The 25,955-nt window shown below is 44.7% G+C and overlaps 1 pseudogene; it reads left to right on the top strand.

Moving 5' to 3' along the window:
• Positions 1-22,392: 22,392 nt before the first annotated feature.
• Positions 22,393-22,510, top strand: LOC126099139 (5S ribosomal RNA; annotated as a pseudogene).
• Positions 22,511-25,955: the final 3,445 nt, after the last annotated feature.

Raw genomic sequence — 25,955 nt, 5'->3', positions numbered from 1 at the left:
ATGCCGGGTGTTGGCCCTGTGTGCCTCGGTCGTACGCAGTCCTGATTGTGGCGCTCACCTGCACGGCGCCAAACACGCATACGACCATCATTGGCACCAAGGCAGAAGCGACTCTCATCGCTGAAGACGACACGTCTCCATTCGTCCCTCCATTCACGCCTGTCGCGACACCACTGGAGGCGGGCTGCACGATGTTGGGGCGTGAGCGGAAGACGGCCTAACGGTGTGCGGGACCGTAGCCCAGCTTCATGGAGACGGTTGCGAATGGTCCTCGCCGATACCCCAGGAGCAACAGTGTCCCTAATTTGCTGGGAAGTGGCGGTGCGGTCCTCTACGGCACTACGTAGGATCCTACGGTCTTGGCGTGCATCCGTGCGTCGCTGCGGTCCGGTCCTAGGTCGACGGGCACGTGCACCTTCCGCCGACCACTGGCGACAACATCGATGTACTGTGGAGACCTCACGCCCCACGTGTTGAGCAATTCGGCGGTACGTCCACCCGGCCTCCCACATGCCCACTATACGCCCTCGCTCAAAGTCCGTCAACTGCACATACGGTTCACGTCCACGCTGTCGCGGCATGCTACCAGTGTTAAAGACTGCGATGGGGCTCCGTATGCCACGGCAAACTGGCTGACACTGACGGCGGCGGTGCACAAATGCTGCGAAGCTAGCGCCATTCGACGGCCAACACCGCGGTTCCTGGTGTGTCCGCTGTGCCGTGCGTGTGATCATTGCTTGTACAGCCCTCTCGCAGTGTCCGGAGCAAGTATGGTGGGTCTGACACACCGGTGTCAATGTGTTCATTTTTCCATTTCCAGGAGTGTAGATTTATCGATGTCGGTAATAGCAAAAAAATGGTTCAAATGGCTCGGAGCACTATGCGACTCAACTTCTGAGGTCATTAGTCGCCTAGAACTTAGAACTATTTAAACCTAACTAACCTAAGGACATCACACACATCCATGCCCGAGGCAGGATTCGAACCTGTGACCGTAGCGGTCACGCGGTTCCAGACTGAAGCGCCTTTAACCGCACGGCCACACCGGCCGGCCGGTAATAGCATTTGAAGAGAGTGACTAATAAGTTCGTCGACGAACTATGGAGAATTTCTCTGTATGGTGAATCAGGTGTTGTGTTATTTGTTGCAGAACACAAGGCGGAGTAGATAACCTCGCTGCCGATGTTCTGTGGCTGGCACTGGCCGACTAGATGCCAGCGTGTGACGGGAACGCCTACACAGCGGCCACTCGGCGACAAGTCCGATAACGAACCTGTTGCCAACCAACCATTAGCGGTCGGCGATATAACTGCGAACAGGGGCGATTTACTGGTGCGCCTCAGCCACGCCGATAGGCGGACGTGCTTCAGGGTCTGCCATGTTTGTGTGCTGTCTCGCTTAAAAAGCGGAGCTGCTGGGTTCTCCATCGTTACTCGGACTCTCAACTGGATCGGGTTTCCTTTTATGGACGGCGCCGTTTGGAAAACGGTTATCGTTAGCGCTAAAAAATCTATTTAAAAAATTGTACTGGGAGTATGAATTAAAAACTGCCTTCAGTCTCAACCTTTCGAGTTTTATTAAGTACACGATGCATTTCGGACATTGTGGGTCCCAACACCAGGTGTAATTTGTCGTAGCTCATGCTTTATTTTTCTCTTGAATGAATTGAAATGTGTATTCCTGTCATGATAAGGTTTGATGTTAAGTTATTAATTTCGTACGTTAAACGCGGAAAATATGTGCTAAGTAGTGGAAACGATGAACAGTGAAACTTACCACATAATCCAAGAAAAGCGTTCCACTGTTCTGTACATATTTTCCGCGTTTGAGGTACGAAATTAATAACCTGACATCAAATCTTTTCATGACAGGAATATGCATTTCACCTCATTCAAGAGAAAAAATGAAGCATGAGCTACGACAAATTACACGGGATGACGGACTCACAAGGTACAAAATGCATCGTGCAACTAATAAAACACGAAAAGTTGAGAGTGAAGGAAATTTTTAATTCACACTTCCAGTATGCTGAATATAGTCTCGATTGAAGCTGAGAAATATAGATACAATGAAATTTAAAAAATATTACTTAAGTCATGCATGACCAACTCATTTTGATCGTAAGTCAGCGAGTAAAACGGAAGTGATACGTTGCGTTCCCTACGGAAATGTTACAGATCTTCTACCGCTCGAAAACTGGATAGATTATTTAGGGAATAATCTATGCAGCGCCCTTAGCTTGTTTTACTGTCCAGTAAAGTCATCAAAACATCAAAACCAACTGAAAAATGACTTAGATACGATATCAAAGAGGAAATTGACTCTAAATAATGAATAGCGTGAGGTCATCCACATGAGTACTAAAAAGAATTCGCTAAATTTCAGTTACGCGATAAATCACACAAATCTGAAGGCTGTGAATTCGACTAGATACTTAAGGGCTACAATTGTAAATAATCTAAACAGAATGTCTTATAGGTAATGTTGGAGGAAAGCTAATCAAAGACTGCGTTTTATTGAGAGAACACTCAGAAGATGCAACAGGTGTGCCTGCACTAAGTTTCTCCGTCTTGTTCTGCAGTATTACTGCGTGTTATGGAGTTCACATCAAATGGGATTAACGGAGGTCATCGAAAAAATTCGAAGATGGGCAGCTCATTTTGCGTTATCATGAAGCAGGGGAGGGACTGTTACGGACATGGTGCCCGAGTTGAGTTGGTAATCGATTAAACAAAGGAATTTTCCATTGTACGTAATTTTAATCATCAACTTTCTCCTCCGAATGCGAAAATATTTTGTTGGCACCAATCTACATACGCAGAAACCATCACTGTAATAAAATACGAGAAGCCAGAGCACGCACGGAAAGGTTGATTTTTCCCGCGCGCTATTCTAGAGTGGCGCAGTGGAGAAACAGCTTGAAGACGGTTCGATATATCCTCTGCAGGTCCTGTAGATGTAGATGTAGATATAGAGGAACTTTTTGTCTACAAGTGGTAGCAAGCAATTTTTAATTTATTTGTATATTGTTCACTTAGTATGCACTGTCAGCAACACCAAGCATATTGCTATAATTCAAAGAGATCTGTATCACTTGAGATTTATCAGGAGAACAATACTGTTAAATTTCAGTCATTTGTACTTTATCAGTCTGCACCAGCACATTTTACGAATTGCTTTAAGTATGCTCGGTATACAGCATAATAAGCGGAGCAACGGCCAGGACTATTTCCTACTTCACTGCAATTCTGTCTAAATAAAACTACTGCGAAAATTACTGTGATCTACCTGAAGGCATTAATTTTTCTGTCGGCAGGTGTGCCTGGTGTAAGTAAAACGTTTGTTTTTGTCATTCAAATGACACTCCGCTATATTGTGAAGACTATGGGGATAAACTAGGAAGTGTTCTATTATTACTACAATATATATTATTCAAAAATTATCACAAGGACTGTTCCCACATGAATGGCATAGTAATGCCATGGTACTACAGTAGTAATGCACTAGACTTGCATTCTGGAAGGCAACTGTTGAAATCCCTATCTCTACATACAGTTTTAGGCTATCCTAAATTTCCGTTAGTCGCTAATGGCAAATACCGGGAAGGTTCCTTCGAAAAGGACGCAGTCGATTTGCTTTCCCAATCAGAGATCTTATTAATGACCTCGTCCTCGACAGAAATTTAAAGACTAATCTTATTTCATTCATTCACGTACACAGAAAAGAAATCAGGTACATAATTATCTCCCGGTCCAAATATTAGTGAACACCATTAAAATAGCGTACTGGTCGCTGTGGATCGCGCGGGATTAGCCGAGAGGTCTAGGGGAATGCAGTCAAGGACTGTGCGGCTGGTCCCGGCGGAGGTTCGAGTTCTCCACCGGGCATGGGTGTTTGTTTGTCCATTGGATAATTTAGGTAAAGTAGTGTATAAGCTTAGGGACTGATGGACTGATGACCCTAATGACCCTAGCAGTTAAGTCCCATAAGATTTCACACACATTTGAACTTTTTTTTTTTTTGCTCTGGATCCTTGTAGGCGTTTTACGACTGGTACTAGGCGGTCACGTGACCATCCACTGCTGCTGCTGCTGCTGCTGCTGCTGTTGCTACTGCAAGTCATAGTAGTTTAAGCTCACTCTTATTTTCACCATACAGAAATAATTTAATGTATAATAATGCTCAGCTAACCTCACTGCCACTGTGATCTAGACTGAGTTTATGTTTTCTCATTACCTTGAGACCAAATAAGACATATATGTTAGCACTTTCTTGAATTCAAATCAAATATATATCTGCAAGCGAGGACATCATCCTTTCGGACAAAACTGTGCCAACAACATAACGAGCAGAAGATATGTACAGATGAAAATTATAAATATTCTATTCTGAATTCAAGAAAGTGATAACATATATGCCTTATATGTTCTCAAAGTATATATATATATATATATATATATATATATATATATATATATATATATATATATATATATATATATATATATATATATATATATTCTGCAAGCGGGAATATAAGGGGCAGTTACATGAAAAGGAGACCAATAGAAAAAAGTAAATAAACTGTTTATTATTTCAAATATAATTGCCGTAAGTCTTAAGATTTTTATCCCACTTGAACAAGAAGGTGAGTGCCTTCATGGAAAAAGGTTTGCTATTGCCCTTGGAACCATGTTTGTACCCAGGTGTGTACTTCTTCGTTTGAAGCAAATTGACATCATCTTAATGGCGAACGTAACATCACTTGTCCAGTCCTCCAATACGATATTTCGCGAAAGACAGACGAGAAAGAAAGGGTAGAGTACAGTGCCCTGGAAACGGTACGACAGACGTAGAATACTAATTTTGGCATGAGAAATATTCAGGATCAGACACACATCTGGGGAGGACTGCAAAGTCCCGGTATTTCTACCACACTGGACGTCGCTGAATCGTCTGGAACTACGCACCAAATGGTGGGCACGTAACCCACCTACTCTGACGATCAGCACGACTTCTTGCGTCTGGAGTGGTGGGACATTGGTGTTTGCTATGTGCAGAACGTTATCTAGTTCATATCATAGTGAATCTGAATAACTGTTGAGACTCGTGGAGCGTTGAATTGTATGACAACGATGACGTTCATTTTACTTTTATTTAGTTTTGTTCGCAGGGCACTCATATCGCTTGTATGTACCCTTTCTTCAGTGTCATGGCAGTCTATTGTACAGAATCTAACAAGGTAACCTCCCCATCGCACCCCCCTCCGATTTAGTTATAAGTTGGCACAGTGGATAGGGCTTGAAACACTGAACACAGATTAATCGAGAAAACAGGAAGAAGTTGTGTGGAACTATGAAAAAAATAAGCAAAATATACAAACTGAGTAGTCCATGCGTAAAATAAGCAACATCAAGGTTGGTGTCCCTCCAGGAGCGCTGTGGTCCCGTGGTTAGCGTGAGCAGCTGCGGAACGAAAGGTAGCCAGCACGGTAGCTCAGCGTGTTTGGTCAGAGGGTTTAGCTACCGTCTGTAATAAAAAACTGAGTGAACTCCTCAACGAATAACCTGAACGGGTGTCATGAAACGTCCGCCTCGATCATATGCAACGAACAAAATAGAACAAAATGAGATAAAAAAAAGTTCTTGGTTCAAGCCTTCCCTCGCGTGAAGATTTTACTTTCTTTATTTTCGCAAAGTTATGATCTGTCCGTTTGTTCATTGACGCCTCTGTCACTGTAATAAGTTTAGTGTCTGTTTTGCGACCGCACCGCAAAACCGTGCGATTAGTAGACGAAAGGACGTGCCTCTCCAATGGGAACCGAAAACATTTGATCGCAAGGTCATAGGTCAACCGATTCCTCCACAGGAAAACACGTCTGATATATTCTATACGACACTGGTGACGGCATGTGCATCACATGACAGGAATATGTTGTCGACCGACCTAACTTGTACACTTGGCGAATGGGTAAAAAGATTCTTCTACCTTGCCCGATTTAGGTTTTCTTGTGGATGTGATAATCACTCCCAAAAAAGTGATCGCATCGGACGGACGGACGGACTGATAATAATTGTCTGAAAATAGAAAATTAAACTTTTCACCCGAGGGAAGACTTGAACCAAGGACCTTTCGTTCCGCAGCTGCTCATGCTAACCACGGGACCACGGCGCTCCTGAGCTCACCTCCTCCTTGCTGTTGCCTATCTTGCACATGGACTACTCAGTTTGTATATTTTGCTTATTTTTTTCATAGTTCCACACAACGTCTTCCTGTTTTCTCGATTGATCTGTGTTCAGTTTTTCAAGCCCTATCCACTGTGCCAACTTATAACTAAAGCTGAGGGGGGTGGGATGGGGAGGTTCCTTTGTGAGTACCATGAAAGTGTTCACTGTATGGCAGTGTTTGAGCAAAAAGTGAAGTACAGCTACGGCGAGAAACAAATTCGTTTACATTTCACCGAGTATCTCTTTTATGGAAAGATAATTGGAAACTTAGCAGTTTCTTTGATATGCATTTGTTTTGCGTGTTCCGAGGAGCAGCAAAGAAGTGAAGAAAGGCATGACTACTCTGGAACGTGATGAATTCACGTGAAAGTTAGCGCGGGGCATAATTACGCAGTTCGTTACCTTTATTCCATCGCCGCTCCTCGCTTTTAATAAGAGATGTTTTTCCACGTACAAATTGTCGAGTTAATTAATTCCACTAGCTGCGCGCTTGCTGGAATTTGTCGCTTTGAATCAAAAGGAATGGTTATAATTAGAAGAATAGCAGTCTGCGCGTTTCAGTTCCGCTGCACCAATTATTTCCTGAAATTATTGCCACATTTGTGCTCTGAAAATATCTGTCAGGTACAGGGCAGAGAGTACTTTGCAGCTATTTTCAGAGTACAAATATCGTAAGAATATCAGGAAGTAATTGGTACAGGCTTCTCCCCGTTCCAACCATGAACAGTTCATGAAAAGAATGATTTCTCAGAAGCCTCTGAGCAAATTTGATAATGGAAGACAGGACGTCTTTGTAGAAGCCAGTGACGAAGACAGAAAAATTTTGTGTGTCTATTGGTACAGTTCTAGTTTTCAGTGTTTCTACTACTATGATGCATAAGGAGCTGAAAGATGTCTGAATATGCAGTCGGCCGCGGTGGCCGAGCCGTTCTAGGCGCTTCAGTCCGGAACCGCGCGACTGCTTCTGTCGCAGGTTCGAATCCTGCCTCGGGCATGGATGTGTGTGATGTCTTTAGGTTAGTTAGGTTTAAGTAGTTCTAAGTTCTAGGGGACTGATGACCTCAGATGTTAAGTCCCATAGTGCTCAGAGCCATTTGAACCATGTCCAAATATGCCACACTAAATACCTGTACTTGGATATTGCTAATTAAATTTTAACGAACTTCTAGACACCTTGTTTGAAGTGATTGGTAGTTTTTTGGCATCTCTGATACACACTCTGGCGTGTGATCATTCTCTGTATCCTTTTAGATATACGTTTGATATTTCCGAGCTTCTCGGCATCATATGGGATGCAGCGGTGACTGCTATGCAGTCTGCCTCAACCTGGTAGGCATACTCGATGCGGTAAAATTCGGTGTAAGACCAGCACCGCTGGGCATGATTTTTGGAAGCTTTCCCCTCAGCTGTTGAGGCGAATGCCAAAGCTGTCGTCCAGATCCTGTTCCGAACATCACCTTCTACCCTCCCCCTCCCCCCCTCCCCCTCCCCCCCCCCCTCCACCACAGATACAATAAAGAGTGTCAAACCGTAGTACCAACACGTTAACTTATTAAGCTGATACTATCGGCTAAAAAGGGCTATGCTCTCCTGCAGCCCACCATCTTCATCCGACATGAAGAGAGGGAGAGAGAGAGAAAAAAAAAATCTGATGTGGTTCTCATACCACTGATCACTTATACGTATGAGAAGTACCAATCTTTTGATATAAATCTCTTTCGTGGGCTGACAGTAGTTTCTCAGTACCGCTGAATCGAAGCACATCAGCATCTAGCCTACGCGGCGGTACCACACTGTTACTCCAAAAAGGCTCTCCGAATGACAACTGACTCCCTTTAGCCAGACAGTGACACGCCAGGAGTATATGTGCAGGATTATATATGAATAATTGTTCTCATGGTTTAATGGCTTACTCATAATGCGAAGGTGTTTGATTGTCAACTTTGTACGACTGACCGCAGTAGGAAAGATATTTGGTATCCGCTGGAGTTATCACCCCTCCAAAGTGAAATCTGTGGCTCGGAAAACATCTCGCCGTGACGCGCCTGTCAGCTTGTACGTGCTGTTAGCGGTTTTTCGACCGCCGCAGCACACCTAGCCCTCACCCATCAATGCTGGGCGAGCTGGCACGTTGGGTAAAACACTAGATGGTTATTCGGGAGGACAGGGGTTCAGGGTTTTCCATGGTTACCCTAAACTGCACAAGGCAAAAGCAGGGACGGTTCCTTAAAAAAAAAAGGACACGGCCGATATTCTCTCACTTGCTTCGCTAATCCGAGCTTCCGTTCCGCCTCTGATGACCTAGTCGTCAACGGGACGTTGCACCTCTAATCATCGTTTCTCATCCGTCCGTATTTTTTCCTGCGTCGCTTTCGATTGCAGAAGTTCCACCACAACTTTTCCATTCTGAACAAAGTGTTTACAAAACAGACTGACTGTGAAAACACAAATAAATTATTTTCGAACGAAAAGCAGATAAATGGAGCGCCGTGTGATATTTAGAAAAACAAATGGCTATGTCAATGGTACATAGCACCTTCGAAAATGAAATGGGTTACTTAGTTAGTTAGTTACATATTCCATAACTCATTTGAACGATTCTTTTATCGAAATGATGTGAAACGAATGAGTTTACAGGATATGCATAGATGATAAGTGATTAATGAACACATTATTTTAGTTGTATCATGCAACTAAACTTTAAAAAAATTATGGCTACCAGTTTCTAAGCAGACATTCGTCGATGGAACATAAAGAGTTGTCGAGAAGAAATGATTTTAGGTTACATTTAAAACCTGCTTTGTTACTTGCAGACTTTTCATTTTGGGCAAATTATAAAAATGTTTGGTTGCTGTATATTTAACTCCTTTCTCAGCCACTGACAGCTTTAATAATAGGTAATAAAGGTCATTATTTCCTCTAGTATTGTAGGTGGGGGTATCACTTTTCTTCTCATAATGTGAAGCACCGTTTATGAAGAATTTTATTAGCGAATATTTGTATTATGACTGTGCAGTTAGAACGCCTAGCTCCTTGACGATCGCGGGTGAACACCACATATTGTTCTTACAGCTCGCTTTTGTGCAATCAGTATTTTCTTTGTAAGCGTCGAGTTAGGCCGTAAAAGTATTCCATAAGATATAACTGAGTGGAAATATGCAAAATATGTTAGGAGGTTAATTGGTTTGTTTCCAAGAACAGCAATTATACGCAAGGGTAATGTAGCTGAACCTAATTGTTTGAGAAGCTCAGTAATATGCTTCTTCCAGTTCAAGTTTTCATCAATATGTACATTCAAAAATTTGGAGCATTCATATGTATTTACCGATTCCTGTTGATGTGTTAAATCAATTGTTGTACAGAAGTGAATACAATGCGTTTTTTGTGGTGTCACCGCCAGACACCACACTTGCTAGGTGGTAGCTTTAAATCGGCCGCGGTCCATTAGTACATGTCGGACCCGCGTGTCGCCACTGTCAGTAATTGCAGACCGAGCGCCACCACACGGCAGGTCTAGAAAGACGGACTAGCACTCGCCCCAGTTGTGCGACGACTTTGCTAGCGACTACACTGACGAAGCCTTTCTCTCATTTGCCGAGAGACAGTTAGAATAGCCTTCAGCTAAGTCCATGGCTACGACCTAGCAAGGCGCCATTAACCATATCTGAGAATTTCACTTGTATCATCAAGAGCGATGTACCACAAGGATGAAGTAAAGTTAAGTATTAACGCAGCTACGTACTTTTCTTTATAGCATTCATTACGTATCCTGTTCCAGACCTCACGCCAGCCGGCGTGTGTGTACGCGTGCCTTTCGGTTACCCGTCACTGTGGACTGGCTGTCTTGTCAGTCCACAACATTTTTGTTTTCAAAATTTAGGGAAAGTGAGTGCATGGTTATGGACAGGGTTTCCAGCTGTTACTCCACTACACGGTAAATGTCGAGAATGTCATCGCTTTTTACTCCATGAACTCATAAACAAATATGCTTTCACCTACACTCAGCTCTCATTTTAATCTGGGATGTATGGTGGAGAAACAAAGATAAAAAAGTCCTTATTCCCTGGATCTAACCAACCCACAATTGTGCGGCAACTGCTGGAACTGAAATCCCCTCCCAAATATTCCCAGCTGGGACTCTCTCTAAAACACCAACAGCTCACCTGGAATTTGGCTGAAAAGTCCTTTATTTTACATGGAACATCACGCGAAAGTTACTCGAACTCCACATTTACATTCGTATTCTGCAAACCAATTCGCCTTACGAGCTCCAAGGAGATGAGCATGGCACTGCAGAAATAATCCTAAGAAGTGCCATTTCCGAGTTTCAGGAACAAACGCGTATGTTGAACGATACGATCAACTATCCTGCGGCAGTGGAACAAGATCCGACTAGTGTGTGATATGACATGTGAATACTGTACTTTCTGCTTGTATTGCTTGAATAATAATTGGTAAATCACTACTGTTCTTCCACTCAACAGACGCATTGTGGTTGGTGGAGGGGGTTTACGATTGAAGTATGACTGAATAATTCATTTGGCTGTCTGTTTTTCTTGTTCCCCTAAGAACGGGCGATATTAAATCTCACATGTGATTCTTCTGCTGTCCCGACAGGGGCTATCACCAGGGTCGATCACATCTAGCTGGGTTTCAGTGATTAATCGATAAAGAAAGACACAACAGGGGGAAACCACAGACCAAGAAAACAGACAGATCTGATACGGTGTTGCATTTATTGTCTCAAGGCAACACATTAAATGGGAGATAGCCCGTCACACGTAAATAATGGTTACTGCTCGCCAAGAAAGTTAACAAACTAGCATGACACATCTTACTGCACATCGCGACATAATAATAATCAAATCGTATTAATTACGGACATAATACTGAATGGGCCAACAGCTGAATTAAAAGAGAGTACACCGAGAGATAGTTGAAATACAGGGGTATTCTAAATGATGGACCCATTTTCAAAACTGCGTATTTATTGAAATACAAATCCGAAATGTACAAGCTTTATACCGATTAAAAGAGGAAGTTTCAAAGTTCTTTTCATAATGTTTGATATTAATGTAATACGAGGTGCATTCGAGTTCTAAGGCCTCCGATTTTTTTTCTCCGGACTGGAAAGAGATAGAAACATGCGCATTGTTTTAAAATGAGGCCGCGTTCATTGTCAATACGTCCCAGAGATAACAGCACCGTACAGCAGATGGAATTTTACTGCCAGCGGCGAGAATGAGAACTGTTTTAAATACTTAAAATGGCGACGTTTTCCTTACTTGAACAGCGTGCAATCATTCGTTTTCTGAATTTGCGTGGTGTGAAACCAATTGAAATTCATCGACAGTTGAAGGAGACATGTGGTGATGGAGTTATGGATGTGTCGAAAGTGCGTTCGTGGGTGCGACAGTTTAATGAAGGCAGAACATCGTGTGACAACAAACGGAAACCACCTTGGGCTCGCACAAGCTGGTCTGACGACATGATCGAGAAATTGGAGAGAATTGTTTTGGGGGATCGCCGAATGACTGTTGAACTGTTGAACAGATCGCCTCCAGAGTTGGCATTTCTGTGGGTTCTGTGCACACAGTCCTGCATGACGACCTGAAAATGTCATCCAGATGGGTGCCACAAATGCTGACGGACGACCACATGGCTGCCCGTGTGGCATGTTGTCAAGGAATGTTGACGTGCAATGACAGCATGAATGAGACTTTCTTTTCATCGGTTGTGACAATGGATGAGACGTGGATGCCATTTTTCAATCCAGAAACAAAGCGCCAGTCAGCTCAATGGAAGCACACAGGTTCACCGCCACCAAAAAAATTTCGGGCAACCGCCAGTGCTGAAAAAATGATGGTGTCTATGTTCTGGGACAGCGAGGGCGTAATCCTTACCCATTGCGTTCCAAAGGGCACTACGGTAACATGTGCATCCTACGAAAATATTTTGAAGAACAAATTCCTTCCTGCACTGCGACAAAAACTTCCGGGAAGGGCTGCGCGTGCGCTGTTTCACCAAGAAGACGCATCCGCACATCGAGCTAACGTTACGCAACAGTTTCTTCGTGATAACAACTTTGAAGTGATTCCTCATGCTCCCTACTCACCTGACCTGGCTCCTTGTGACTTTTGGCTTTTTCCAACAATGAAAGACACTCTCCGTGGCCGCACATTCACCAGCCGTGCTGCTATTGCCTCAGCGATTTTCCAGTGGTCAAAACAGACTCCTAAAGAAGCCTTCGCCGCTGCCATGGAATCATGGCGTCAGCGTTTTGAAAAATGTGTACGTCTGCAGGGCGATTACGTCGAGAAGTAACGCCAGTTTCATCGATTTCGGGTGAGTAGTTAATTAGAAAAAAAAAATCGGAGGCCTTAGAACTTGACCGAGCGAGGTGGCGCAGTGATTAGACACTGGACTCGCATTCGGAAGGACGACGGTTCAGTCCCGCGTCCGGCCATCCTGATTTAGGTTTTCCGTGATTTCCCTAAATCACTCCAGGCAAATGCCGGGATGGTTCCTCTGAAAGGGCACAGCCGACTTCCTTCCCCATCCTTCCCTAATCCGATGAGACCGATGACCACGCTGTCTGGTCTCCTTCCCCAAAACCAACCGACCAACCTTAGAACTTGAATGCACCTCGTAAATTTAATAATTTTTAATTAACTAGTTTTTAGTATTTATTTAGTAATTAGAAATGTGATAAATTACATAAATCTTCAATATGGCCACCGTTGGCTGCACGGTAAACATCGACGCGGTAGCCAAACTTGTCCCACACAAACGAAAGGATATCTGCTGTTACTGAGTACACGGCAGCAGTAATCCGGTTCCGCAGATCGTTCAGAGTAGTTGATAGATGTGCGACGTAAACAGCTTTCTTCATATAACCCCATAAGAAATAGTGGCAGGGTGTGTGATCAGGAGACCTCGGTGGCCAGAAGTGACGATTCACGTCCTCAAGTCCTCTGCGACCAGCCCAGCGCTGAGGAAGGGAGTCATTCAAAAAGCCTTTTACGTCACGGTGTTAATAGGGCGGAGCTCCATCCTGTTGGAAAATGAAGTCCTGGGAACCTTCCATAACTTGAGGGAACAGCCATTGTTCCAACATGTCCAGGTACATGATTCCTGTTACAGTTCTTTCCGAAAAGGAAAAAGGTCCATAAATCTTTGTACGGGATACGGCACACAACACGTTGATCTTCGGTGAGTCTCCTTCGTGTTGCAATAGTGATTGTGGATTTTCCAAATCCCATATGCGAACGTTGTGTCTGTTGACTTTTCCACTAAGGTGGAACGTCACTTCATCGCTAAAAATTACAAGCTTTAGAAACGCGTCATCCTCCATCTTTGCTAGCACATAACCACAAAAGGTGAGATCCTTCACTTAGTCAATGGGGTTGAGAGCCTGCACAAGTTGTAATCGGTAGGGCTTGTACAGCAAACACCGTCTCAGAACTGTCCATACCGTTGATTGGGGTATTCAAAGTTCTCGACTGGCTCCATTGGTAGACTTACCAGGGCTGCGCACAAAACTTTCTTGAATCCGTCGGACATCATCCTCTGACACACGCGGTCGGCCTGTGCTTTATACTTTTCACGCGCTCTCAGTCTGTTTAAATTGCGTAAACCGACGGCTAATGCTTTTGCGAGTTGGTGGTTGAATAGCGAATTTTGCACAAAATGCCCACTGTACTGCAATTTGCGACTCACTTTTCGCGAACTCAAGAACGCAGAAAACCTTGTGCTCCACACTCACAATTGACAGTGAGACGCAATGACTGCCCTATTGCCGCGCGAACTCTACCGGCCGCTTCTGAAACCATCAGCGCCCTCCAGCCACCGCTCGCCAAAAACTTTGAAACTACCTGATTTCAATGGTATAAAGCTTGCTTATTTTCGATTTTTACTTGAAGACAACAATTTTTGCAAATGGTTCTATCATTTACAATAACCCTGTACTAAAGGTCATAAGAATTGACGAGACTAGCCCAGGCAGGGGCTGTTGAGATTACTTTTACGGGAGCAAGGTAAGATTTCCGCACCAAACGTTTGGCGTACTCGTTCTCGCGTCGCGTCGGAATTACTACAGATTAGCTCGCGAAAACTGATTACTGACAGTACTGTATTGTGTCACGCGATCAATGGCCGCTACCGATGTAACCAGCATGCGCAACTGTGCATAATGGCGGCGACTCCCTCGCGAACGATGGTTACGAACTTACACCTGCGAAACAATGGTTGCACTGCGGCGTCGAGAGCGTCCGCCACCAGTTTTGTGGGCCAATTCTCAACGACACTGCCTACCTCCGCCGACAGGAAGAAGAGCACCGTTACCAACTTAACAGGTGCACCTCTCGAGCATTCGTTACACCTGGAATAGCGGATCTTAGGCAGAAAAGGCGGGCGGGATAGGTGTTCTTCTACCGCTGGCGAAGAAGAACTGAGGGTCAAACTAACACCTACTTTCGCCTTCTAGTAATGCGCCATATTGTACCAATTCTACATTATTTAATCTAGGCATTAGAAATTATAATCTCTTAACGAGCCGGGTGTTTAACGGAGGCCGCTAATTGCCGAGGAAAATTCATTTGATACGATTTCATCGGTAGTTAAAGAACTCGAAAACTACTGGGCCGATCCGACAGTGACTTGCATCAATCGACTCGTAATCTAAAGCCTAACCTAAATCTGTTACCAAAAGTATTAACTAAATTTTATTAGCGGACTTTCCCTTTGTCAGAGGGCTTTACTGGTTGTTACTTTGCCTCCACGAGTTCTGTGGCTGGGTAGCACAATATACGAGGGTTGGAACTTTAATAGTGGCAACTGTTTACTTACAGCTCGTACAAAACAGATACGTGTTTCAAAGTTTTACTGACCTTCAAAGTAGTCACCAGAATTGTGTATAACCCGTTGCCAACGATGTTGAAGTCGTAGGACACTCTTAGCAGTGCCAGTTGTGTTGACAGTTAGAGCGGCGCGGTCTATTGCCCGACGAATTCGTAGCAGTTCTGATTCGAATACCGTGAAGTCTTTCCTTCAGTTTAGAAATCGAGTTTAACTTACGAGGGCTTAAGTCAGGGGTGTGCAGTAGGTGGTACAGCACTTAGCAGCCCCATCAGTCAAACAAATCAGTAACAGATTGCACTGTATGTGCTTGTCCATTGCCCTGCAAAATGGTAGTCAGGTCCTGCAAAAAGTGAGAAAATATCATCACTTCTGTCTCTATGCTGTTTATTTTTGGAACACAACCTACGACCAGCTTAGAGACAGAAGTGATGACACTTTCTGCAGGACCTGACCATCATTTTGCAGGATAATGCTCAAGCACGTACAGTGCAAGCTGTTACTGATTTGTTTGACTGATGGGGCTGCTAAGTGCTATACCACCTACTGCACTCCACTGAATTAAGCTCTCATGAGTTTAACTCGATTTCTAAACTGAAGGAAACACTTCACGGCATTCGCTTCAGAACTGCTACAAATTCGTCGGGCAACAGACCGCGCTGCTCTAACTGTCAACACAATTGGCACTGCTAAGAGTATACTACGACTTCCACATCGCTGGCAACGGGTTATACACAATGCTGGTGACTACTTTGAAGGTCAGTAAAACTTTGAAACATGTATCTATTTTGTACGAGCTGTAAATAAATAGTAGCCACTTTAAGTTCCAACCCTCTTATGTATGATTGCTACTGCAAGAGTGTGCTGTACTTTCTTTTACATATCTGTTGTCACAGCAAACTATCCGTCTCAGGACATAGATTTCTGTCCAGTCATTATCTAACCTTCGGTTGCTACGTGTCATGGGAATTCATAAGGGAGACTGAGATAGACCTTGCGCTACTCGCTCGCTTCACAACTTATTATTTTATCATTAGGCCTATATGCCTAAATTCTCACTGTAGTTTTCTCAATTGTGGTACCTGTGTGTGTAGGTGAAGGGGGGGGGGAGCGGGAGGAATTTGTTTGGAAGCCCTCAGGAGTGTATTTGTTTCCTCCTGAAAGCCAGTTATTCCGATGCGCGTGTTGAAGCACAAGGTTGCCTGAAATCAGGCCGTTTCGTTCCGAAAGTGGTAGCAGGGGCGGCTCCCAGACGGCCGAGCGCCCCTGACGTGACCGCTCGTCCTTCTACAGCCAAGCTACTCCCTACCCCCTTTTCCATCACAGCCGCCATCACATTCACGCTGTACGCTATTTCGGAAACGTGGCTTGTGATCAAGCATTTAGTCATGTCGATGCTCGCAGTTGACCAAACCCGCATTGTGAATAACACTGTTATCAAATAATCATAACAGTAATAATCCAGAAAAAATTTTTGACTCTGCAGTGGATTGTGTGCTGATATGAAACTTCTGGCAGATTAAAACTGTGTGTCGGACCGAGACTCGAAATCGGGCCCTTTGCCTTTCGCGGGCAAGTGCTCCACCAACTGAGCTCCCCTAGCACGACTCACGACCCCTCCTCAAAGCTTCACAGCTTTACTGCAGAGTGAAAATTTCACTCTCGAAACGTCTCCCAGGCTATGGCATAGCCATGTCTCCGCAATATCCTTTCTTACAGGAGTGCTAGTTATGCAAGTTTCGTAGGAGACTTCTGTGAAGTTTGGAAAGTAGGAGACGAGGTAATGGCGGAAGTAAAGCTGTGAGGACTGGTCGTGCATCGTGCTTGGGTAGCTCAGTTGGTAGAGCACTTGCCCGCGAAAGGTAAACGACAGCTGAATCCGTTAGATTTCCGGCTGGTATGGGGACATTTAAAGGCATTGTAGTTCGCCCAACCCTTCGACAACGTCAGACGCTACAGGGCTATGTGACCGATGCGTGTATAGCAATCTGGATGCAGACAGGTGTGTTTGCTAGAGAGTGTGATGCAGTGCGAAAACTGGTTGAAGGATGTATCACGTTTCATGGAAACCATATACGACACAAACCCATAATGTTGTTACAGCGTCAGTAATGCCCTGCCTGGCACAGTCACGTACTTTAAAAATGTGGGCTTATCGTTGTAAAGCGGGATGCAATAGAACTAGCAAGTGAGGACTTTAGTAGGGAAGGTGAATGGTCGATTTCGGTTTATAGGGAGAACCTTGGATAAGTATGGTTCATCTGTGAAGGAGATCACATGTAGGATTTCTTTAAATGGATCAAATGGCTCTAAGCACTATGGGACTTAACATCTGAGGTCATCAGTCCCCTAGACTTAGAACTACTTAAACCTAACTAACCTAAGGACATCACACACATCCATGCCCGAGGCAGGATTCGAACTTGCGACGGTAGCAGCCACGTGGTTCCGGACTGAAGCGCCTAGAACCGCTCAGCCACAGCGGCCGGCGTAGGACTGCTGCTCTAGTGTTTGGCATCCGTAACAGGTAGGGTTAAAGGAAGATATTGAAGCAATTTAGAGGCGGGCAGCTAGATTTGTTACCGGTAGGTTCGAACAAAGCGCAAGTATTACGGATATGCTTTGGAAACTCAAATGGAATCTCGGGATTAGGAGGGGGGAGACGGCGGGGGTGAAAGCCGACGTTCTTCTCGAGGAATCTTATTGAGACAATTTAGAGAACCGGCATTAGAAGCTGACTGCAGAACGATCCTACCTCTGCCAATATACATTTCGCGGAGGGAGTACGGAGATAAGACAAGAGAAGCTAGGACTCTTACGCAAGCATATAGATAGTCGTTTTTCCCCTCGCTGTGTCTGCGAGTGGAACACGAAAGGGAATGACTCGTGATGTTACAGAGTACCCTCCGCCAGACACCGTACGGTGCTTGCGGAGTTTGCAAGTTTGTATGTATTCCTATATTGTCTACTTATACGTAACAGACAGATGGATATGAGACGACAGTTTGGCCGATATCTCAACAGGTATACCTTTCCGAACAAAGCGTTATAAGAAGCTTTTCTTCTAGTTTTGACCAATACTAGGTCTACCTCCTGCAAGAGTATGTGACCCCTTTCCTGAAAAGCCCTGTACTTATTTCTCCGACGTAAGTGTCATGAAATGATCACGACCGGAAAACCACACAAATTGAAGCTCGTTCGGAGGTTTAGAAACAGTCGCTCTTCCATGGTGAAATTCGTAAACAGAACAGCAAAAGGGTGAAGAATGATAGCGGTGAGAGAAATACCCTCCGCCATACACCGTAAGGTGACTTAATAGTATAGATGTAGCTGGGGTAGCATCCTAGCTTTCATGTCATACCGTACAACTCATAAGAATGACTACGCTGCACAAGCATTCGACACCATCATCCACACGACACCGATATGTTTTCCTATTATTCATCGCAGAATTGCAATAAAATACCATTTTCCATGACGACATTAATAAGAAGAGAAATTCAGAATTCCGGCATTGTCTCCAAAGCTCATTGATAAGTATATGATTGACTTTCAATGTTTCGTCAACATTAGCGACGAGGCAGCCTTCACTTATTTCTATCAATATGCGGAATCAAACAGAAAAAATATAATTCTTACACGGACATCAAGTGTACACCACGGTTGTACTGCCTGCTGTCACCAGTAGAGGTGTCTGTCGCTGGAGACAGCGCCCCGATTTCGAATCCCGCTGCAGGCATTATTGCTTTCTTACTATGGAGGTGAAAAATTTATTGACAGCAAACAGAATATTATACTGATTTAGTTAGGCAAGAAATTTCCCATGTGTTTCAACTTGTTGTAGTATTGTACAGCAGCGACTCAAGAAAAATTAATAAGAAATAGAAAAATTCTACAATAGAATTGGTAAATGACTGTGGAAAAAATGAAAGTGTAAGATAGTTTTGAAACGCGGCTGCTGAGAAAAATGCTAAAACTGAAATGGAATGGCATAATCACGAATTAAGAAGTGCAGCGTGAGCAGAATAAAAACAACCGGAAAATACGTACAGTAAGACTGAGACGGGATTGAACTTCGTCGATGAACCTCAGAGAAGATACCATATTGCAGTGGCTGTGTTATTCTGATTACGATGCAAAGTTCCTTTGGACATGCAAACATGGATAGCCGTGATTCGTGCACGGATAGCCAAATGGTAAGGCAACAGCTCGTGATAAACGGGAAATCCGGGTTCGAGTCCCCATACGGCACAAGTTTTCAGTGTCGTCATTTCTTTCTGCAGCTGATGGTTGTCCTTATTCGCAACTGCGAATTCATTTTATGTATCAGAGAAGATGATGGAAATGGCCGCCGCTGACGTCGATGCAGCGCTGTGCTCGATTAATCGAACTGTGCGGCACACGTAGCTGCACTGTCTGAGGAATAGCAAAAGCAACATTTTCATTGTTTTCGTGTAGCTCTTCCAATCTGTGAGGATTATTTGAGTGCAGATGAACCTCAGTTTGGCCCATAGGTAAGGAGACTGTACTGCCTCTGCTGATTGTCCTCTCCTCACCGAACACCCCATGCACTCGTGTCAAGGTTCTTAAGGCTATGTGTGCTGCTAACCTGTCTTGCTGAAAATACACATACAGTCGTTCATATTCTGTGAGCTAATACACTTCTAGAGTAAACGGTTTGTGGGCATAACAGTTAGCACTAACAATATAGTGAAATAATCGTGTTACAATGCGGACACCAGACATGGCGTGCCAAAACCAAACATTAAGGTAATGTAACGGTTCTTCATGGTACTAATGGGGATTTTCTGATGCCTGATGGCACATGTTATATGAGTTCGCGTACCCTGACAGGTTGAACCAAGCTTCATCTGAAGAAATGAAAACCTGACGATTCAAAACTCCTGATTCCACTTAATTCAGAAACCACCGGGCAGAGGTCACGCGCATAAATTGGCGTGGGTTCTTCAACTCATGCACGTGAGTAAATTGGCGAGGAAGCACGTGCAGGTCCTTTTTGATAATGTGAAAACGTAAATATCGTGTGGTATTGCTGGTTGGATTTCCGACAGGGTTGACTGAACGGTTTGTCGGGAAGGATTTCGAACCAATTTAGCTCGAGTCGAGCTGCACTGCACAGGCAGGCTTTTTGATAAAGTTTCGACACGAACCATCTCTTAATTCCCATTTGCACGGACAAACAGCATTGAAATTTCTCCGGACTTTGTTCCCGGAATTTCTTCACTCGAGCAATGTTTTCTGGAGTTCGAACTCTTTTCGGTTAGTTACGGTTTTAATTCGCTACTAAGCCTGTTTCCAACAGTTTACTCTGCAGACTTCGCTGGAGGTTCTACCAAAGCACTAAACACTAAAACGGCCTCAAACACCAGCTAAAATGATCGGGCATAGGTTTTCCGCGAACAGTGCTTCGCGTAACACCCGACAGTGAAGATTAGATATTTTATCATGAGCAACATTTGGTGTTGCGTACAACTTGTGCCGCACACGTCAGCACCCCTCACTCACTGGAACGTAATCACCAATGACACAGCGAACTATTGGGGACAGAACATACAGGAGAAGCGCATGCGCAGTGTCAATTCTACGTTCATATTATGAATAAACTAACGGAGAAAAACCACAACACACACACACACACACACACACACACACACACACACATACATACACACACACACACACACACACAAATCCGGCTGTTTAGATCGAGCGGTTCTAGACGCATCAGTTCGGAACCAAGCGGCCAGGTTCGAATCCTGCCTCGGGCATGGATGTGTGTGATGTCCTTAGGTTAGTTAGGTTTAAGTAGTTCTAAGTCTAGGGGACTGATGACCTCAGATGTTAAGTCCCATAGTGTTTAGAGTCATTTGCCATTTGATCCAAAAAATAGTTAATGTAGAGTAGTAAAATTTCGGAAATTCATTTGTCTAGGTAACACACTTAGGTGAATAACACTGCAAGATCACAGGTAAGCGCGAGATAAGGCATTGCAAATGTGAGATTCCGGTATATTAATTACCGGTGTAACCTACAGAATGTTAAATGCAAGCATGCAAACGTGCACGCATTGTGTTGTACAGATCGGGATGTCAGTTTATGGGATGGAGTTCCATGAGCGGTCGATTAATAAGGGGATTGTTAATGTTGTTTGTGGATGACGCAGGAGTTATCGCCCAATGATGTCCCATACGTACTCGACTGGACACAGATCTGTCTATCGATCAGGCCAAGGCAACATGACGACACTCTGCAGAGTAGTTGCGTTAGAACTGCGATGTCTGGGCGAGCGTTATCCAGTTGGAAAACACTCCCACGAATACTGTTCATGAATCGCAGTACAACAGGTCGAATCATAAGATTGACGTACAGTTTTGCAGTCTAAACGCGTGGGATAACCAGGAGAGTGCTCCTGCTGCCGTACGAAATGGACCTCAGACCAAAACCACAGGTGTTGGCCCAGTGTGTGTAGCACGCAGATAGGCTGGTTGCAGGTCCCCAAATGCCCTCCTCGTAACCGACACATGGCCATCACTGGCACTGAGGCAGAACCAGCTTTCAAAACACAACAGACCTCCACCTTGCCCTTCAATGAACTCTTGCTTGACACCACTGAAGTCACAAATGGCGGTGGTCTGGGATCAATGGAATGCACGCACACAGGACGACTGGCTCGGAGCTCTCCCTGAAGAAGCCGATTTGTAACAGTTCGTTGTGTCACTGTGGTGCCAAGTGCTACTCACGTTGTTCCTGCAGGTGCAGTGCGATGCGCCAGGTCCATACTCCAAATACGATAGTCTTCCCTCTCGGCAGTGCCACGTGGCCGTTCGGAACCCGGTCGTCTTGCGACAGTACATTCTCTCGAGCACCGCTGCCAGTAATCATGTACAGTGGCTACGTTCCTGCCAAGTCTTCCTCCAATATCGCAGAAGTAACATTCAGCTTCTCGGTACCCCAATCACACGACCTCGTTCAAACTCAGTAAGTCGTGGATAACGGCATCTTTGGGGCCTAAAGGCATTCTTGACTAACATCTACTCACCACGTCCAATCTCAAAGGTAACTAATGCTCACGAGTGTTAGAGCGTATATTTAAAACAAACCGGATTTGGATCCTCATAGTGGCGCTAGTGCGCCATTCTTATGTGACAGGCCAGAAATTTGAACAGACATCATCTTTCAGACGTAGAAATACGCCTACCAACATTCGTTTACGTCACACAACTCCTTCTTGGTGCCGCGATTTTTTTCCGTTATGTATCTTCAAATTGTCCACCCACTACTTGTAAGAGCCAACGGCCTTGGCGCTGTGGTTACACCGGTTCCCGTCAGATCACCGAAGTTAAGCGCTGTCGGGCTGGGCCAGCACTCGGATGGGTGACCATCCGGTCTGCCGAGCGCTGTTGGCAAGCGGGGTGCGCTCAGCCCTCGTTAGGAAAACTGAGGAGCAGCTACTTGATTGGGAAGTAGCGCCTCCGGTCCCGTAAACTGACATACGGCCAGGAGAGCGGTGTGCTGACCACATGCTCCTCCATATCCGCAACCAGTGCCGGTCGGTATCGTTGGGCCTTCGGACGGAGTTTAGTTTTAGTACCTGTAAGAATAGAAGAGGAAGGAAAACAAGTGGAAATGATAACAATGAGGGTAAGATCCTAACTAAGAAATAAACTGCGAAGAAATCGCATACAACTGTCAACGAGGGAAAGATTGCAGGGAATAGACGAGAGGAAGAAGAACAATTGCAATACCAGATGACGTAGAAAATGGACCAAGCTAGCAAAGGATTAGGAAAGGCAAATGGAGAGCGTTCAGTCAATACCTGACATGAAACTCATTTAGCAAACAAGAAGTGCGGATATTGATCTCTCTCGTTGACTTAGCAGTTTCGAAATTAGGAACTGAAAAACGCTTACGACTACGCGCTATTGAAGTTAAATAACTGACAGTTTCCTTATTACCGGAACGTGCCTTGAAGTTACGTTACGAACTAAACTGCAACTGTTAGCTATGTGATTAAAAAGGTTATGTACAGAGATCTTCGTACTATACACTAGAGTGAAGGATATATACAAAATCAATCACTTCAAAAAATCTTAGTTCGAAAACTATTTGAGTTAGAGCATCGTGGTTTGCTGTAAAACGTTTAGAAGCTGATAAGTCTTTTTTTCCACCAGAATTTCAGTGTGTCATGAGTCGTTGCTGGTAGAGTATCAAGGCGATATTTGGGCTCTGCCCATGCTGGCTCAACTGTTCTGACAACCTCACTGATTCGTGCCGTACGAGGTGCAAAAAAATGGTTCAAATGGCTCTGAGCACTATGGGACTTAACTTCTGTGGTCATCAGTCCCCTAGAACTTAGAACTACTTAAACCTAACTAACCTAAGGACATAACACACATCCATGCCCGAGGCAGGATTCGAACCTGCGACCGTAGCAATCACGCGGTTCCGGACTGAGCGCCTAGAACCGCTAGACCACCGCGGCCGGCTACGAGGTGCATTCAAGTTCTAAGGCCACCGATTTTTTTTTTCTCCGGACTGGAAAGAGATAGAAACATGCGCATTGTTTTAAAATGAGTCCGCGTTCATTGTCAATACGTCCCAGAGATGGCAGCACCGTACGGTAGATGGAATTTTACCGCCAGCGGCGAGAATGAGAACTGTTTCAAATATTTAAATGGCGACGTTTTCCTTACTTGAACAGCGTGCCATCATTCGTTTTCTGAATTTGCATGGTGTGAAACCAATTGAAATTCATCGACAGTTGAAGGAGACATGTGGTGATGGAGTTATGGATGTGTCGAAAGAGCGTTCGTGGGTGCGACAGTTCAATGAAGGCAGAACATCGTGTGACAACAAACCGAAACAACCTCGAGCTCGCACAAGTCGGTCTGACGACATGATCGAGAAAGTGGAGAGAATTGTTTTGGGGGATCGCCGAATGACTGTTGAACAGATCGCATCCAGAGTTGGCATTTCTGTGGTTTCTGTGCACACAGTCCTGCATGACGACCTGAAAATGCGAAAAGTGTCATCTAGGTGGGTGCCACGAATGCTGACGGACGACCAGATGGCTGCCCGTGTGGCATGTTGCCAAGCAATGTTGACGCGCAACGACAGCACGAATGGGACTTTCTTTTCGTCGATTGTGACAATGGATGAGACGTGGGTGCCATTTTTCAATCCAGAAAGAAAGCGCCAGTCAGCTCAATGGAAGCACACAGGTTCACCGCCACCAAAAAAATTTCAGGTAACCGCCAGTGCTGAAAAAATGATGGTGTCCATGTTCTGGGACAGCGAGGGCGTAATCCTTACCCATTGCGTTCCAAAGGGCACTACGGTAATAGGTGCATGCTACGAAAATGTTTTGAAGTACAAATTCCTTCCTGCACTGCAACAAAAACGTCCGGGAAGGGCTGCGCGTGTGCTGTTTCACCAAGACAACGCACCCGCACATCGAGCTAACGTTACGCAACAGTTTCTTCGTGATAACAACTTTGAAGTGATGCCTCATGCTCCCTACTCACCTGACCTGGCTCCTTGTGACTTTTGGCTTTTTCCAACAATGAAAGACACTCTCCGTGGCCGCACATTCACCAGCCGTGCTGCTATTGCCTCAGCGATTTTCCAGTGGTCAAAACAGACTCCTAAAGAAGCCTTCGCCGCTGCCATGGAATTATGGCGTCAGCGTTGTGAAAAATGTGTACGTCTGCAGGGCGATTACGTCGAGAAGTAACGCCAGTTTCATCGATTTCGGGTGAGTAGTTAATTAGAAAAAAAAAATCGGAGGCCTTAGAACTTGAATGCACCTCATAATGGCAGCAATGTCGTTTGACCGGTGTTATGTACACTCGACGCTTGGCGTAGCCCTACAAGAAGAAATCTGATGGTGTAACGTCGGAAGAGCGCGGGGCTGTGCGGTGGGACCATCACGACCCAATCACTTGTCGGGAAATGAATCAATCGCACATCCCAGACTCCAGATTTCAACGTGGGAATGCACCATTAGGCTGGAAGATTACGAACGGCTGCAGGTCTTCGATCTGTGATGGTGAGAGCTTTTCGAGCATGTCCTGGTAAACATTTCCCGTTACGGTTTTCTCTGTGAAGAAAAATGCGGCTGTCACCCAGAGCATTAAAGGACTATAACGAATGTACTGTCGTGTTTTGCGTGGGTTCTCAGACCCTGAGATCCTAATGTTGTGGCGATTCATATGTTCAGAAATGTGAAACATTGCTACGTTTGGAAACAGGCATTTTTCACGTAGCCGTCGTCAGTAATTATGGCGACCAGAATGGAACAAGTGAATGCATACCGCAGTCGACAATACTTTGGCTCCAATGCTTGGACCATTTGCACTTTGTACGCAAAAAGATCAACCGCTTACGTAACGTATTATGGAAAGCTGATCTTGCTTCTCGGAATTCGTGTAGTGCAAGACGAACTGACTTCTGGGGGCTGCGTTGAAATTCAGTTTGCGTTCTTTCGATACTTCCTTGAGGCTCAGTGGGACGTCCACTTCGAAGAAGGTCTTTGCCACTGCCTGTCTCTTTGAACGTTTTGAACCACCTCGTTATGCTTGCTTCTGCCGGTAGTGTTCTGCCATACTGACATCGATAATTCTACAGTACCGCTGTCTGAATTTGGATTCTGGATACCAGATGACACATTGCGCGTTCCCATGGTCTGTCACCGTTTTGATGCGATCCGGGTCAAATCAACAACAAAAGACAAAGGACAAGGACTTTGAGAGCTGCTAAAAGTTTGGCAACAAACCACGATTCTCTACCTCTAATAATTTTCAAGTTATGATTTTTTTGAAATTATATCTAGACTTGATGAACAGCCTGTGT

The sequence above is a fragment of the Schistocerca cancellata genome, chromosome 1, assembly GCF_023864275.1.
Source record: "Schistocerca cancellata isolate TAMUIC-IGC-003103 chromosome 1, iqSchCanc2.1, whole genome shotgun sequence".
Classification (NCBI taxonomy): Eukaryota; Metazoa; Arthropoda; class Insecta; order Orthoptera; family Acrididae; genus Schistocerca; species Schistocerca cancellata.
Note: the sequence above shows the minus strand (reverse complement) of the source record. Positions and strands in the feature narration are given on the sequence as shown.